This window comes from Oncorhynchus masou, chromosome 18, assembly GCF_036934945.1.
Source record: "Oncorhynchus masou masou isolate Uvic2021 chromosome 18, UVic_Omas_1.1, whole genome shotgun sequence".
Lineage (NCBI taxonomy): Eukaryota > Metazoa > Chordata > Actinopteri > Salmoniformes > Salmonidae > Oncorhynchus > Oncorhynchus masou.
Window position 1 is genome coordinate 73,554,898 of NC_088229.1, and position 15,800 is coordinate 73,570,697.

General features: G+C 56.3%; 1 pseudogene; it reads right to left on the minus strand.

The window, feature by feature from the left end:
- Nucleotides 1-3,076: 3,076 nt before the first annotated feature.
- Nucleotides 3,077-13,610, minus strand: LOC135503792 (putative per-hexamer repeat protein 5; annotated as a pseudogene).
- Between the last annotated feature and the right edge of the window lie 2,190 nt (nt 13,611-15,800).

A 15,800-nucleotide genomic window follows, 5' to 3' on the forward strand; every position in this document is an offset into this window, starting at 1 on the left:
AGAGAGACAGGGGGAGGAAGAGAGAGACAGTGGGGGGAAGAGAGAGACAGGGGGATGAAGAGAGAGACAGGGGGATGAAGAGAGAAAGGATGAGAGAGAGGATCAGAAAGAAGGGGACAGCCACCAGATATCCCCTACCCACACCACCTCAACCCACCCCCCCAAAGTGCTCCCATCCCACCCCAGCCCAGGCAGCCCCCCTCTGGGCAAGCTTTAATGACTTCCTCTCTCTCCTGGTCCCTGGGTGGGGCTCCTCGCTCCAGCTCTGCTCGTCTGAAAGACATCAGACAGGACAGGATAGATTAGCATATCACAACCTGCAGATTAGTCTCTCTCTGTGTGTGTGTGATGTTGGAGGGGGGTAATGAGAAAAAGGGAGAAAGGAAACCCCCCCCCCCACCCACCCACCTCCCAAACCCTGCCGCACCCTCCCTCCAAACCATTTCAGTAAGGGACGTAAACTGCCTCAATGAAAGAGAGTGTGATGTTGGAGGGGGGTAAAGGAGAAATGACCCCCCCACCCCATCCCAAACCCTGAGGCACCCTCCCTCCCTCTCCAGGTAGCTGAGGGAGTTAAAACGTCTCAATGAAGGACAGGTGGAATCATTCATAGGCAATGGTTTGGTTTCAACTCTAGTCCTTATCTACGGTTCACAGGAAGAGCATATATGAATGCTGATCAAGGCACTTGTATTAATATGACATGTTCAGTTGGAGGGAGTCCAATAATGTAGATGGCACAATGGTCCCAGGCTCGTCTCCAGTCCCAGTCTCATCTCCAGTCCCAGTCTCATCTCCAGTCCCAGTCCCAGTTTCATCTCCAGTCCCAGTCTCATCTCCAGTCCCAGTCCCAGGCTCGTCTCCAGTCCCAGTCTCATCTCCAGTCCCAGTCCCAGTCTCATCTCCAGTCCCAGTCTCATCTCCAGTCCCAGTCTCATCTCCAGTCCCAGTCTCATCTCCAGTCCCAGTCTCATCTCCAGTCCCAGTCCCAGTCTCATCTCCAGTCCCAGTTTCATCTCCAGTCCCAGCCTCATCTCCAGTCCCAGTCTCGTCTCCAGTCCCAGTCTCATCTCCAGTCCCAGTCTCATCTCCAGTCCCAGTCTCATCTCCAGTCCCAGTCTCGTCTCCAGTCCCAGTCTCATCTCCAGCCCCAGTCTCATCTCCAGTCCCAGTCCCAGTCTCATCTCCAGTCCCAGTCTCATCTCCAGTCCCAGTCTCGTCTCCAGTCCCAGTCTCATCTCCAGCCCCAGTCTCATCTCCAGTCCCAGTCTCATCTCCAGTCCCAGTCTCATCTCCAGTCCCAGTCTCATCTCCAGTCCCAGTCTCATCTCCAGTCCCAGTCCCAGTCTAATCTCCAGTCCCAGTCTCATCTCCAGTCCCAGTCCCAGTCTCATCTCCAGTCCCAGTCTCATCTCCAGTCCCAGTCTCATCTCCAGTCCCAGTCCCAGTCTAATCTCCAGTCCCAGTCTCATCTCCAGTCCCAGTCTAATCTCCAGTCCCAGTCTCATCTCCAGTCCCAGTCCCAGTCTCATCTCCAGTCCCAGTCCCAGTCTCATCTCCAGTCCCAGTCTCATCTCCAGTCCCAGTCCCAGTCTCATCTCCAGTCCCAGTTTCATCTCCAGTCCCAGTCCCAGTCTCATCTCCAGTCCCAGTCTCATCTCCAGTCCCAGTCTCGTCTCCAGTCCCAGTCTCATCTCCAGTCCCAGTCTCATCTCCAGTCCCAGTCTCATCTCCAGTCCCAGTCTCCTCCAGTCCCAGTCTCATCTCCAGCCCCAGTCTCATCTCCAGTCCCAGTCCCAGTCTCATCTCCAGTCCCAGTCTCATCTCCAGTCCCAGTCTCGTCTCCAGTCCCAGTCTCATCTCCAGCCCCAGTCTCATCTCCAGTCCCAGTCTCATCTCCAGTCCCAGTCTCATCTCCAGTCCCAGTCTCATCTCCAGTCCCAGTCTCATCTCCAGTCCCAGTCCCAGTCTCATCTCCAGTCCCAGTCCCAGTTTCGTCTCCAGTCCCAGTCCCAGTTTCATCTCCAGTCCCAGTCCCAGTCTCATCTCCAGTCCCAGTCTCATCTCCAGTCCCAGTCTCATCTCCAGTCCCAGTCCCAGTTTCGTCTCCAGTCCCAGTCTCATCTCCAGTCCCAGTCCCAGTCTCATCTCCAGTCCCAGTCCCAGTCTAATCTCCAGTCCCAGTCTCATCTCCAGTCCCAGTCTCATCTCCAGTCCCAGTCTCATCTCCAGTCCCAGTCTCATCTCCAGTCCCAGTCCCAGTTTCGTCTCCAGTCCCAGTCTCATCTCCAGTCCCAGTCCCAGTCTCATCTCCAGTCCCAGTCTAATCTCCAGTCCCAGTCTCATCTCCAGTCCCAGTCTCATCTCCAGTCCCAGTCTCATCTCCAGTCCCAGTCTCATCTCCAGTCCCAGTCCCAGTCTAATCTCCAGTCCCAGTCTCATCTCCAGTCCCAGTCCCAGTCTCATCTCCAGTCCCAGTCTCATCTCCAGTCCCAGTCTCATCTCCAGTCCCAGTCCCAGTTTCATCTCCAGTCCCAGTCTCATCTCCAGTCCCAGTCCCAGTTTCATCTCCAGTCCCAGTCCCAGTCTCATCTCCAGTCCCAGTCTCATCTCCAGTCCCAGTCCCAGTCTCATCTCCAGTCCCAGTCTCATCTCCAGTCCCAGTCCCAGTTTCGTCTCCAGTCCCAGTCTCATCTCCAGTCCCAGTCCCAGTCTCATCTCCAGTCCCAGTCCCAGTCTAATCTCCAGTCCCAGTCTCATCTCCAGTCCCAGTCTCATCTCCAGTCCCAGTCTCATCTCCAGTCCCAGTCTCATCTCCAGTCCCAGTCCCAGTTTCGTCTCCAGTCCCAGTCTCATCTCCAGTCCCAGTCCCAGTTTCGTCTCCAGTCCCAGTCTCATCTCCAGTCCCAGTCCCAGTCTCATCTCCAGTCCCAGTCTCATCTCCAGTCCCAGTCCCAGTTTCGTCTCCAGTCCCAGTCTCATCTCCAGTCCCAGTCCCAGTTTCGTCTCCAGTCCCAGTCTCATCTCCAGTCCCAGTCCCAGTCTCATCTCCAGTCCCAGTCTCATCTCCAGTCCCAGTCCCAGTCTAATCTCCAGTCCCAGTCTCATCTCCAGTCCCAGTCTCATCTCCAGTCCCAGTCTCATCTCCAGTCCCAGTCTCATCTCCAGTCCCAGTCCCAGTTTCATCTCCAGTCCCAGTCTCATCTCCAGTCCCAGTCTCATCTCCAGTCCCAGTCTCATCTCCAGTCCCAGTCCCAGTCTCATCTCCAGTCCCAGTCTCATCTCCAGTCCCAGTTCCAGTCTCATCTCCCGTCCCAGTCCCATCTCCAGTCCCAGTCCCAGTCTCATCTCCAGTCCCAGTCCCATCTCCAGTCCCAGTCCCAGTCTCATCTCCAGTCCCAGTCTCATCTCCAGTCCCAGTCCCAGTCTCATCTCCAGTCCCAGTCTCATCTCCAGTCCCAGTTCCAGTCTCATCTCCCGTCCCAGTCCCATCTCCAGTCCCAGTCCCAGTCTCATCTCCAGTCCCAGTCCCAGTCCCATCTCCAGTCCCAGCCCCAGTCTCATCTCCAGTCCCAGTCTCATCTCCAGTCCCAGCCCCAGTCTCATCTCCAGTCCCAGTCTCATCTCCAGTCCCAGTTTCATCTCCAGTCCCAGTCTCATCTCCAGTCCCAGTCCCAGTCTCATCTCCAGTCCCAGTCTAATCTCCAGTCCCAGTCTCATCTCCGTCCCAGTCCCAGTCCCAGTCTCATCTCCAGTCCCAGTCCCATCTCCAGTCCCAGTTTCATCTCCAGTCCCAGTCTCATCTCCAGTCCCAGTCCCAGTTTCATCTCCAGTCCCAGTCCCAGTCTCATCTCCAGTCCCAGTCCCAGTCTCATCTCCAGTCCCAGTCTCATCTCCAGTCCCAGTTTCATCTCCAGTCCCAGTCTCATCTCCAGTCCCAGTCCCAGTTTCATCTCCAGTCCCAGTCCCAGTCTCATCTCCAGTCCCAGTCCCAGTCTCATCTCCAGTCCCAGTCTCATCTCCAGTCCCAGTCCCAGTCTCATCTCCAGTCCCAGTTTCATCTCCAGTCCCAGTCCCAGTCTCATCTCCAGTCCCAGTCCCAGTTTCATCTCCAGTCCCAGTCCCAGTTTCATCTCCAGTCCCAGTCTCATCTCCAGTCCCAGTCCCAGTCTCATCTCCAGTCCCAGTCCCAGGCTCATCTCCAGTCCCAGTCCCAGTTTCATCTCCAGTCCCAGTCTCATCTCCAGTCCCAGTCCCAGTTTCATCTCCAGTCCCAGTCTCATCTCCAGTCCCAGTCTCATCTCCAGTCCCAGTCTCATCTCCAGTCCCAGTCCCAGTCTCATCTCCAGTCCCAGTCTCATCTCCAGTCCCAGTTCCAGTCTCATCTCCCGTCCCAGTCCCATCTCCAGTCCCAGTCCCAGTCTCATCTCCAGTCCCAGTCCCAGTTTCATCTCCAGTCCCAGTCCCAGTCTCATCTCCAGTCCCAGTCTCATCTCCAGTCCCAGTCTCATCTCCAGTCCCAGTTTCATCTCCAGTCCCAGTCTCATCTCCAGTCCCAGTCCCAGTTTCATCTCCAGTCCCAGTCCCAGTCTCATCTCCAGTCCCAGTCCCAGTCTCATCTCCAGTCCCAGTCTCATCTCCAGTCCCAGTCCCAGTCTCATCTCCAGTCCCAGTCCCAGTTTCATCTCCAGTCCCAGTCTCATCTCCAGTCCCAGTCCCAGTTTCATCTCCAGTCCCAGTCCCAGTCTCATCTCCAGTCCCAGTCTCATCTCCAGTCCCAGTCCCAGTCTCATCTCCAGTCCCAGTCTCATCTCCAGTCCCAGTCTCATCTCCAGTCCCAGTCTCATCTCCAGTCCCAGTCCCAGTCTAATCTCCAGTCCCAGTCTCATCTCCAGTCCCAGTCCCAGTTTCATCTCCAGTCCCAGTCCCAGTCTCATCTCCAGTCCCAGTCTCATCTCCAGTCCCAGTCTCATCTCCAGTCCCAGTCTCATCTCCAGTCCCAGTCCCAGTCTCATCTCCAGTCCCAGTCTCATCTCCAGTCCCAGTCTCATCTCCAGTCCCAGTCCCAGTCTCATCTCCAGTCCCAGTCTCATCTCCAGTCCCAGTCTCATCTCCAGTCCCAGTCCCAGTCTCATCTCCAGTCCCAGCCCCAGTCTCATCTCCAGTCCCAGTCTCATCTCCAGTCCCAGTTTCATTCCAGTCCCAGTCTCATCTCCAGTCCCAGTCCCAGTCTCATCTCCAGTCCCAGTCTCATCTCCAGTCCCAGTCTAATCTCCAGTCCCAGTCTCAGTCCCAGTCTCATCTCCCGTCCCAGTCCCAGTCCCAGTCTCATCTCCAGTCCCAGTCCCATCTCCAGTCCCAGTTTCATCTCCAGTCCCAGTCTCATCTCCAGTCCCAGTCCCAGTTTCATCTCCAGTCCCAGTCCCAGTCTCATCTCCAGTCCCAGTCCCAGTCTCATCTCCAGTCCCAGTCTCATCTCCAGTCCCAGTTTCATCTCCAGTCCCAGTCCCAGTCTCATCTCCAGTCCCAGTCTCATCTCCAGTCCCAGTCCCAGTCTCATCTCCAGTCCCAGTCTCATCTCCATTCCCAGTCCCAGTTTCGTCTCCAGTCCCAGTCTCATCTCCAGTCCCAGTCCCAGTTTCGTCTCCAGTCCCAGTCTCATCTCCAGTCCCAGTCCCAGTCTCATCTCCAGTCCCAGTCTCATCTCCAGTCCCAGTCCCAGTCTCATCTCCAGTCCCAGTCTCATCTCCAGTCCCAGTCTCATCTCCAGTCCCAGTCTCGTCTCCAGTCCCAGTCTCATCTCCAGCCCCAGTCTCATCTCCAGTCCCAGTCTCATCTCCAGTCCCAGTCTCATCTCCAGTCCCAGTCTCATCTCCAGTCCCAGTCCCAGTCTCATCTCCAGTCCCAGTCCCAGTCTAATCTCCAGTCCCAGTCTCATCTCCAGTCCCAGTCTCATCTCCAGTCCCAGTCTCATCTCCAGTCCCAGTCTCATCTCCAGTCCCAGTCCCAGTTTCATCTCCAGTCCCAGTCTCATCTCCAGTCCCAGTCCCAGTTTCGTCTCCAGTCCCAGTCTCATCTCCAGTCCCAGTCCCAGTCTCATCTCCAGTCCCAGTCTCATCTCCAGTCCCAGTCCCAGTTTCGTCTCCAGTCCCAGTCTCATCTCCAGTCCCAGTCCCAGTCTCATCTCCAGTCCCAGTCCCAGTCTAATCTCCAGTCCCAGTCTCATCTCCAGTCCCAGTCTCATCTCCAGTCCCAGTCTCATCTCCAGTCCCAGTCTCATCTCCAGTCCCAGTCCCAGTCTCATCTCCAGTCCCAGTCTCATCTCCAGTCCCAGTCTCATCTCCAGTCCCAGTCTCATCTCCAGTCCCAGTCCCAGTCTAATCTCCAGTCCCAGTCTCATCTCCAGTCCCAGTCCCAGTTTCATCTCCAGTCCCAGTCCCAGTCTCATCTCCAGTCCCAGTCTCATCTCCAGTCCCAGTCTCATCTCCAGTCCCAGTCTCATCTCCAGTCCCAGTCCCAGTCTCATCTCCAGTCCCAGTCTCATCTCCAGTCCCAGTCTCATCTCCAGTCCCAGTCCCAGTCTCATCTCCAGTCCCAGTCTCATCTCCAGTCCCAGTCTCATCTCCAGTCCCAGTCCCAGTCTCATCTCCAGTCCCAGCCCCAGTCTCATCTCCAGTCCCAGTCTCATCTCCAGTCCCAGTTTCATTCCAGTCCCAGTCTCATCTCCAGTCCCAGTCCCAGTCTCATCTCCAGTCCCAGTCTCATCTCCAGTCCCAGTCTAATCTCCAGTCCCAGTCTCAGTCCCAGTCTCATCTCCCGTCCCAGTCCCAGTCCCAGTCTCATCTCCAGTCCCAGTCCCATCTCCAGTCCCAGTTTCATCTCCAGTCCCAGTCTCATCTCCAGTCCCAGTCCCAGTTTCATCTCCAGTCCCAGTCCCAGTCTCATCTCCAGTCCCAGTCCCAGTCTCATCTCCAGTCCCAGTCTCATCTCCAGTCCCAGTTTCATCTCCAGTCCCAGTCCCAGTCTCATCTCCAGTCCCAGTCTCATCTCCAGTCCCAGTCCCAGTCTCATCTCCAGTCCCAGTCTCATCTCCATTCCCAGTCCCAGTTTCGTCTCCAGTCCCAGTCTCATCTCCAGTCCCAGTCCCAGTTTCGTCTCCAGTCCCAGTCTCATCTCCAGTCCCAGTCCCAGTCTCATCTCCAGTCCCAGTCTCATCTCCAGTCCCAGTCCCAGTCTCATCTCCAGTCCCAGTCTCATCTCCAGTCCCAGTCTCATCTCCAGTCCCAGTCTCGTCTCCAGTCCCAGTCTCATCTCCAGCCCCAGTCTCATCTCCAGTCCCAGTCTCATCTCCAGTCCCAGTCTCATCTCCAGTCCCAGTCTCATCTCCAGTCCCAGTCCCAGTCTCATCTCCAGTCCCAGTCCCAGTCTAATCTCCAGTCCCAGTCTCATCTCCAGTCCCAGTCTCATCTCCAGTCCCAGTCTCATCTCCAGTCCCAGTCTCATCTCCAGTCCCAGTCCCAGTTTCATCTCCAGTCCCAGTCTCATCTCCAGTCCCAGTCCCAGTTTCGTCTCCAGTCCCAGTCTCATCTCCAGTCCCAGTCCCAGTCTCATCTCCAGTCCCAGTCTCATCTCCAGTCCCAGTCCCAGTTTCGTCTCCAGTCCCAGTCTCATCTCCAGTCCCAGTCCCAGTCTCATCTCCAGTCCCAGTCCCAGTCTAATCTCCAGTCCCAGTCTCATCTCCAGTCCCAGTCTCATCTCCAGTCCCAGTCTCATCTCCAGTCCCAGTCTCATCTCCAGTCCCAGTCCCAGTTTCGTCTCCAGTCCCAGTCTCATCTCCAGTCCCAGTCCCAGTCTCATCTCCAGTCCCAGTCTCATCTCCAGTCCCAGTCCCAGTTTCGTCTCCAGTCCCAGTCTCATCTCCAGTCCCAGTCCCAGTCTCATCTCCAGTCCCAGTCCCAGTCTAATCTCCAGTCCCAGTCTCATCTCCAGTCCCAGTCTCATCTCCAGTCCCAGTCTCATCTCCAGTCCCAGTCTCATCTCCAGTCCCAGTCCCAGTTTCATCTCCAGTCCCAGTCTCATCTCCAGTCCCAGTCTCATCTCCAGTCCCAGTCTCATCTCCAGTCCCAGTCCCAGTCTCATCTCCAGTCCCAGTCTCATCTCCAGTCCCAGTTCCAGTCTCATCTCCGTCCCAGTCCCATCTCCAGTCCCAGTCCCAGTCTCATCTCCAGTCCCAGTCCCAGTCCCATCTCCAGTCCCAGTCCCAGTCTCATCTCCAGTCCCAGCCCCAGTCTCATCTCCAGTCCCAGTCTCATCTCCAGTCCCAGTTTCATCTCCAGTCCCAGTCTCATCTCCAGTCCCAGTCCCAGTCTCATCTCCAGTCCCAGTCTCATCTCCAGTCCCAGTTTAATCTCCAGTCCCAGTCTCATCTCCCGTCCCAGTCCCAGTCCCAGTCTCATCTCCAGTCCCAGTCCCATCTCCAGTCCCAGTTTCATCTCCAGTCCCAGTCTCATCTCCAGTCCCAGTCCCAGTTTCATCTCCAGTCCCAGTCCCAGTCTCATCTCCAGTCCCAGTCCCAGTCTCATCTCCAGTCCCAGTCTCATCTCCAGTCCCAGTTTCATCTCCAGTCCCAGTCTCATCTCCAGTCCCAGTCCCAGTTTCATCTCCAGTCCCAGTCCCAGTCTCATCTCCAGTCCCAGTCCCAGTCTCATCTCCAGTCCCAGTCTCATCTCCAGTCCCAGTCCCAGTCTCATCTCCAGTCCCAGTCCCAGTTTCATCTCCAGTCCCAGTCTCATCTCCAGTCCCAGTCCCAGTTTCATCTCCAGTCCCAGTCCCAGTCTCATCTCCAGTCCCAGTCTCATCTCCAGTCCCAGTCTCATCTCCAGTCCCAGTCTCATCTCCAGTCCCAGTCCCAGTCTAATCTCCAGTCCCAGTCTCATCTCCAGTCCCAGTCCCAGTTTCATCTCCAGTCCCAGTCCCAGTCTCATCTCCAGTCCCAGTCTCATCTCCAGTCCCAGTCTCATCTCCAGTCCCAGTCCCAGTCTCATCTCCAGTCCCAGTCTCATCTCCAGTCCCAGTCTCATCTCCAGTCCCAGTCCCAGTCTCATCTCCAGTCCCAGTCTCATCTCCAGTCCCAGTCTCATCTCCAGTCCCAGTCCCAGTCTCATCTCCAGTCCCAGCCCCAGTCTCATCTCCAGTCCCAGTCTCATCTCCAGTCCCAGTTTCATTCCAGTCCCAGTCTCATCTCCAGTCCCAGTCCCAGTCTCATCTCCAGTCCCAGTCTCATCTCCAGTCCCAGTCTAATCTCCAGTCCCAGTCTCAGTCCCAGTCTCATCTCCCGTCCCAGTCCCAGTCCCAGTCTCATCTCCAGTCCCAGTCCCATCTCCAGTCCCAGTTTCATCTCCAGTCCCAGTCTCATCTCCAGTCCCAGTCCCAGTTTCATCTCCAGTCCCAGTCCCAGTCTCATCTCCAGTCCCAGTCCCAGTCTCATCTCCAGTCCCAGTCTCATCTCCAGTCCCAGTTTCATCTCCAGTCCCAGTCCCAGTCTCATCTCCAGTCCCAGTCTCATCTCCAGTCCCAGTCCCAGTCTCATCTCCAGTCCCAGTCTCATCTCCATTCCCAGTCCCAGTTTCGTCTCCAGTCCCAGTCTCATCTCCAGTCCCAGTCCCAGTTTCGTCTCCAGTCCCAGTCTCATCTCCAGTCCCAGTCCCAGTCTCATCTCCAGTCCCAGTCTCATCTCCAGTCCCAGTCCCAGTCTCATCTCCAGTCCCAGTCTCATCTCCAGTCCCAGTCTCATCTCCAGTCCCAGTCTCGTCTCCAGTCCCAGTCTCATCTCCAGCCCCAGTCTCATCTCCAGTCCCAGTCTCATCTCCAGTCCCAGTCTCATCTCCAGTCCCAGTCTCATCTCCAGTCCCAGTCCCAGTCTCATCTCCAGTCCCAGTCCCAGTCTAATCTCCAGTCCCAGTCTCATCTCCAGTCCCAGTCTCATCTCCAGTCCCAGTCTCATCTCCAGTCCCAGTCTCATCTCCAGTCCCAGTCCCAGTTTCATCTCCAGTCCCAGTCTCATCTCCAGTCCCAGTCCCAGTTTCGTCTCCAGTCCCAGTCTCATCTCCAGTCCCAGTCCCAGTCTCATCTCCAGTCCCAGTCTCATCTCCAGTCCCAGTCCCAGTTTCGTCTCCAGTCCCAGTCTCATCTCCAGTCCCAGTCCCAGTCTCATCTCCAGTCCCAGTCCCAGTCTAATCTCCAGTCCCAGTCTCATCTCCAGTCCCAGTCTCATCTCCAGTCCCAGTCTCATCTCCAGTCCCAGTCTCATCTCCAGTCCCAGTCCCAGTTTCGTCTCCAGTCCCAGTCTCATCTCCAGTCCCAGTCCCAGTCTCATCTCCAGTCCCAGTCTCATCTCCAGTCCCAGTCCCAGTTTCGTCTCCAGTCCCAGTCTCATCTCCAGTCCCAGTCCCAGTCTCATCTCCAGTCCCAGTCCCAGTCTAATCTCCAGTCCCAGTCTCATCTCCAGTCCCAGTCTCATCTCCAGTCCCAGTCTCATCTCCAGTCCCAGTCTCATCTCCAGTCCCAGTCCCAGTTTCATCTCCAGTCCCAGTCTCATCTCCAGTCCCAGTCTCATCTCCAGTCCCAGTCTCATCTCCAGTCCCAGTCCCAGTCTCATCTCCAGTCCCAGTCTCATCTCCAGTCCCAGTTCCAGTCTCATCTCCCGTCCCAGTCCCATCTCCAGTCCCAGTCCCAGTCTCATCTCCAGTCCCAGTCCCAGTCCCATCTCCAGTCCCAGTCCCAGTCTCATCTCCAGTCCCAGCCCCAGTCTCATCTCCAGTCCCAGTCTCATCTCCAGTCCCAGTTTCATCTCCAGTCCCAGTCTCATCTCCAGTCCCAGTCCCAGTCTCATCTCCAGTCCCAGTCTCATCTCCAGTCCCAGTCTAATCTCCAGTCCCAGTCTCATCTCCCGTCCCAGTCCCAGTCCCAGTCTCATCTCCAGTCCCAGTCCCATCTCCAGTCCCAGTTTCATCTCCAGTCCCAGTCTCATCTCCAGTCCCAGTCCCAGTTTCATCTCCAGTCCCAGTCCCAGTCTCATCTCCAGTCCCAGTCCCAGTCTCATCTCCAGTCCCAGTCTCATCTCCAGTCCCAGTTTCATCTCCAGTCCCAGTCTCATCTCCAGTCCCAGTCCCAGTTTCATCTCCAGTCCCAGTCCCAGTCTCATCTCCAGTCCCAGTCCCAGTCTCATCTCCAGTCCCAGTCTCATCTCCAGTCCCAGTCCCAGTCTCATCTCCAGTCCCAGTCCCAGTTTCATCTCCAGTCCCAGTCTCATCTCCAGTCCCAGTCCCAGTTTCATCTCCAGTCCCAGTCCCAGTCTCATCTCCAGTCCCAGTCCCAGTTTCATCTCCAGTCCCAGTCCCAGTTTCATCTCCAGTCCCAGTCTCATCTCCAGTCCCAGTCCCAGTCTCATCTCCAGTCCCAGTCCCAGGCTCATCTCCAGTCCCAGTCCCAGTTTTATCTCCAGTCCCAGTCTCATCTCCAGTCCCAGTCCCAGTCTCATCTCCAGTCCCAGTCTCATCTCCAGTCCCAGTCTAATCTCCAGTCCCAGTCTCATCTCCAGTCCCAGTCCCAGTTTCATCTCCAGTCCCAGTCCCAGTCTCATCTCCAGTCCCAGTCTTATCTCCAGTCCCAGTCTCATCTCCAGTCCCAGTCTCATCTCCAGTCCCAGTCCCAGTCTCATCTCCAGTCCCAGTCTCATCTCCAGTCCCAGTCTCATCTCCAGTCCCAGTCCCAGTCTCATCTCCAGTCCCAGTCTCATCTCCAGTCCCAGTCTCATCTCCAGTCCCAGTCCCAGTCTCATCTCCAGTCCCAGTCTCATCTCCAGTCCCAGTTTCATCTCCAGTCCCAGTCTCATCTCCAGTCCCAGTCCCAGTCTCATCTCCAGTCCCAGTCTCATCTCCATTCCCAGTCCCAGTTTCGTCTCCAGTCCCAGTCTCATCTCCAGTCCCAGTCCCAGTTTCGTCTCCAGTCCCAGTCTCATCTCCAGTCCCAGTCCCAGTCTCATCTCCAGTCCCAGTCTCATCTCCAGTCCCAGTCCCAGTCTCATCTCCAGTCCCAGTCTCATCTCCAGTCCCAGTCTCATCTCCAGTCCCAGTCCCAGTCTCATCTCCAGTCCCAGTCTCATCTCCAGTCCCAGTCTCATCTCCAGTCCCAGTCTCATCTCCAGTCCCAGTCTCATCTCCCGTCCCAGTTCCAGTCTCATCTCCCGTCCCAGTCTCATCTCCCGTCCCAGTTCCAGTCTCATCTCCCGTCCCAGTCTCATCTCCAGTCCCAGTCCCAGTCTCATCTCCAGTCCCAGTCCCAGTCTCATCTCCAGTCCCAGTCCCAGTCTCATCTCCAGTCCCAGTCTCATCTCCAGTCCCAGTCCCAGTCTCATCTCCAGTCCCAGTCTCATCTCCAGTCCCAGTCCCAGTCTCATCTCCAGTCCCAGTCTCATCTCCAGTCCCAGTCTCATCTCCAGTCCCAGTCTCATCTCCATTCCCAGTCTAATCTCCAGTCCCAGTCCCAGTCTAATCTCCAGTCCCAGTCTCATCTCCAGTCCCAGTCTCATCTCCAGTCCCAGTCCCAGTCTCATCTCCAGTCCCAGTCTCATCTCCAGTCCCAGTCTAATCTCCAGTCCCAGTCTCATCTCCAGTCCCAGTCCCAGTCTAATCTCCAGTCCCAGTCTCATCTCCAGTCCCAGTCCCAGTCTCATCTCCAGTCCCAGTCCCAGTCTCATCTCCAGTCCCAGTCTCATCTCCAGTCCCAGTCCCAGTCTCATCTCCAGTCCCAGTCTCATCTCCAGTCCCAGTCTCATCTCCAGTCCCAGTCCCAGTCTCATCTCCAGTCCCAGTCCCAGTCTAATCTCCAGTCCCAGTCTCATCTCCAGTCCCAGTCTCATCTCCAGTCCCAGTCTCATCTCCAGTCCCAGTCTCATCTCCAGTCCCAGTCCCAGTTTCATCTCCAGTCCCAGTCTCATCTCCAGTCCCAGTCCCAGTTTCGTCTCCAGTCCCAGTCTCATCTCCAGTCCCAGTCCCAGTCTCATCTCCAGTCCCAGTCTCATCTCCAGTCCCAGTCCCAGTTTCGTCTCCAGTCCCAGTCTCATCTCCAGTCCCAGTCCCAGTCTCATCTCCAGTCCCAGTCCCAGTCTAATCTCCAGTCCCAGTCTCATCTCCAGTCCCAGTCTCATCTCCAGTCCCAGTCTCATCTCCAGTCCCAGTCTCATCTCCAGTCCCAGTCCCAGTTTCGTCTCCAGTCCCAGTCTCATCTCCAGTCCCAGTCCCAGTCTCATCTCCAGTCCCAGTCTCATCTCCAGTCCCAGTCCCAGTTTCGTCTCCAGTCCCAGTCTAATCTCCAATCCCAGTTCCAGTCTCATCTCCAGTCCCAGTCCCAGTCTAATCTCCAGTCCCAGTCTCATCTCCAGTCCCAGTCTCATCTCCAGTCCCAGTCCCAGTCTCAACTCCAGTCCCAGTCTCATCTCCAGTCCCAGTCCCAGTTTCGTCTCCAGTCCCAGTCTCATCTCCAGTCCCAGTCCCAGTCTCATCTCCAGTCCCAGTCCCAGTCTAATCTCCAGTCCCAGTCTCATCTCCAGTCCCAGTCTCATCTCCAGTCCCAGTCTCATCTCCAGTCCCAGTCTCATCTCCAGTCCCAGTCCCAGTTTCATCTCCAGTCCCAGTCTCATCTCCAGTCCCAGTCTCATCTCCAGTCCCAGTCTCATCTCCAGTCCCAGTCCCAGTCTCATCTCCAGTCCCAGTCTCATCTCCAGTCCCAGTTCCAGTCTCATCTCCCGTCCCAGTCCCATCTCCAGTACCAGTACCAGTCTCATCTCCAGTCCCAGTCCCAGTCCCATCTCCAGTCCCAGTCCCAGTCTCATCTCCAGTCCCAGCCCCAGTCTCATCTCCAGTCCCAGTCTCATCTCCAGTCCCAGTTTCATCTCCAGTCCCAGTCTCATCTCCAGTCCCAGTCCCAGTCTCATATCCAGTCCCAGTCTCATCTCCAGTCCCAGTCTCATCTCCAGTCCCAGTCTCATCTCCCGTCCCAGTCCCAGTTTCATCTCCAGTCCCAGTCCCAGTCTCATCTCCAGTCCCAGTCCCAGTCTCATCTCCAGTCCCAGTCCCAGTCTCATCTCCAGTCCCAGTCCCATCTCCAGTCCCAGTTTCATCTCCAGTCCCAGTCTCATCTCCAGTCCCAGTCCCAGTTTCATCTCCAGTCCCAGTCCCAGTCTCATCTCCAGTCCCAGTCCCAGTCTCATCTCCAGTCCCAGTCTCATCTCCAGTCCCAGTTTCATCTCCAGTCCCAGTCTCATCTCCAGTCCCAGTCCCAGTTTCATCTCCAGTCCCAGTCCCAGTCTCATCTCCAGTCCCAGTCCCAGTCTCATCTCCAGTCCCAGTCTCATCTCCAGTCCCAGTCCCAGTCTCATCTCCAGTCCCAGTTTCATCTCCAGTCCCAGTCCCAGTCTCATCTCCAGTCCCAGTCCCAGTTTCATCTCCAGTCCCAGTCCCAGTTTCATCTCCAGTCCCAGTCTCATCTCCAGTCCCAGTCCCAGTCTCATCTCCAGTCCCAGTCCCAGGCTCATCTCCAGTCCCAGTCCCAGTTTCATCTCCAGTCCCAGTCTCATCTCCAGTCCCAGTCCCAGTCTCATCTCCAGTCCCAGTCTCATCTCCAGTCCCAGTCTAATCTCCAGTCCCAGTCTCATCTCCAGTCCCAGTCCCAGTCTCATCTCCAGTCCCAGTCCCAGGCTCATCTCCAGTCCCAGTCCCAGTTTCATCTCCAGTCCCAGTCTCATCTCCAGTCCCAGTCCCAGTCTCATCTCCAGTCCCAGTCTCATCTCCAGTCCCAGTCCCATCTCCAGTCCCAGTCTAATCTCCAGTCCCAGTCTCATCTCCAGTCCCAGTCCCAGTTTCATCTCCAGTCCCAGTCCCAGTCTCATCTCCAGTCCCAGTCTCATCTCCAGTCCCAGTCTCATCTCCAGTCCCAGTCTCATCTCCAGTCCCAGTCCCAGTCTCATCTCCAGTCCCAGTCTCATCTCCAGTCCCAGTCTCATCTCCCGTCCCAGTTCCAGTCTCATCTCCCGTCCCAGTCTCATCTCCCGTCCCAGTTCCAGTCTCATCTCCCGTCCCAGTCTCATCTCCAGTCCCAGTCCCAGTCTCATCTCCAGTCCCAGTCTCATCTCCAGTCCCAGTCCCAGTCTCATCTCCAGTCCCAGTCTCATCTCCAGTCCCAGTCCCAGTCTCATCTCCAGTCCCAGTCTCATCTCCAGTCCCAGTCTCATCTCCATTCCCAGTCTAATCTCCAGTCCCAGTCCCAGTCTCATCTAAAGTCCCAGTCTCATCTCCAGTCCCAGTCTCATCTCCAGTCCCAGTCTCATCTCCATTCCCAGTCTAATCTCCAGTCCCAGTCCCAGTCTAATCTCCAGTCCCAGTCTCATCTCCAGTCCCAGTCTCATCTCCAGTCCCAGTCCCAGTTTCATCTCCAGTCCCAGTCTCATCTCCAGTCCCAGTCCCAGTCTCATCTCCAGTCCCAGTCTCATCTCCAGTCCCAGTCTAATCTCCAGTCCCAGTCTCATCTCCAGTCCCAGTCCCAGTCTCATCTCCAGTCCCAGTCCCAGGCTCATCTCCAGTCCCAGTCCCAGTTTCATCTCCAGTCCCAGTCTCATCTCCAGTCCCAGTCCCAGTCTCATCTCCAGTCCCAGTCTCATCTCCAGTCCCAGTCCCATCTCCAGTCCCAGTCTAATCTCCAGTCCCAGTCTCATCTCCAGTCCCAGTCCCAGTTTCATCTCCAGT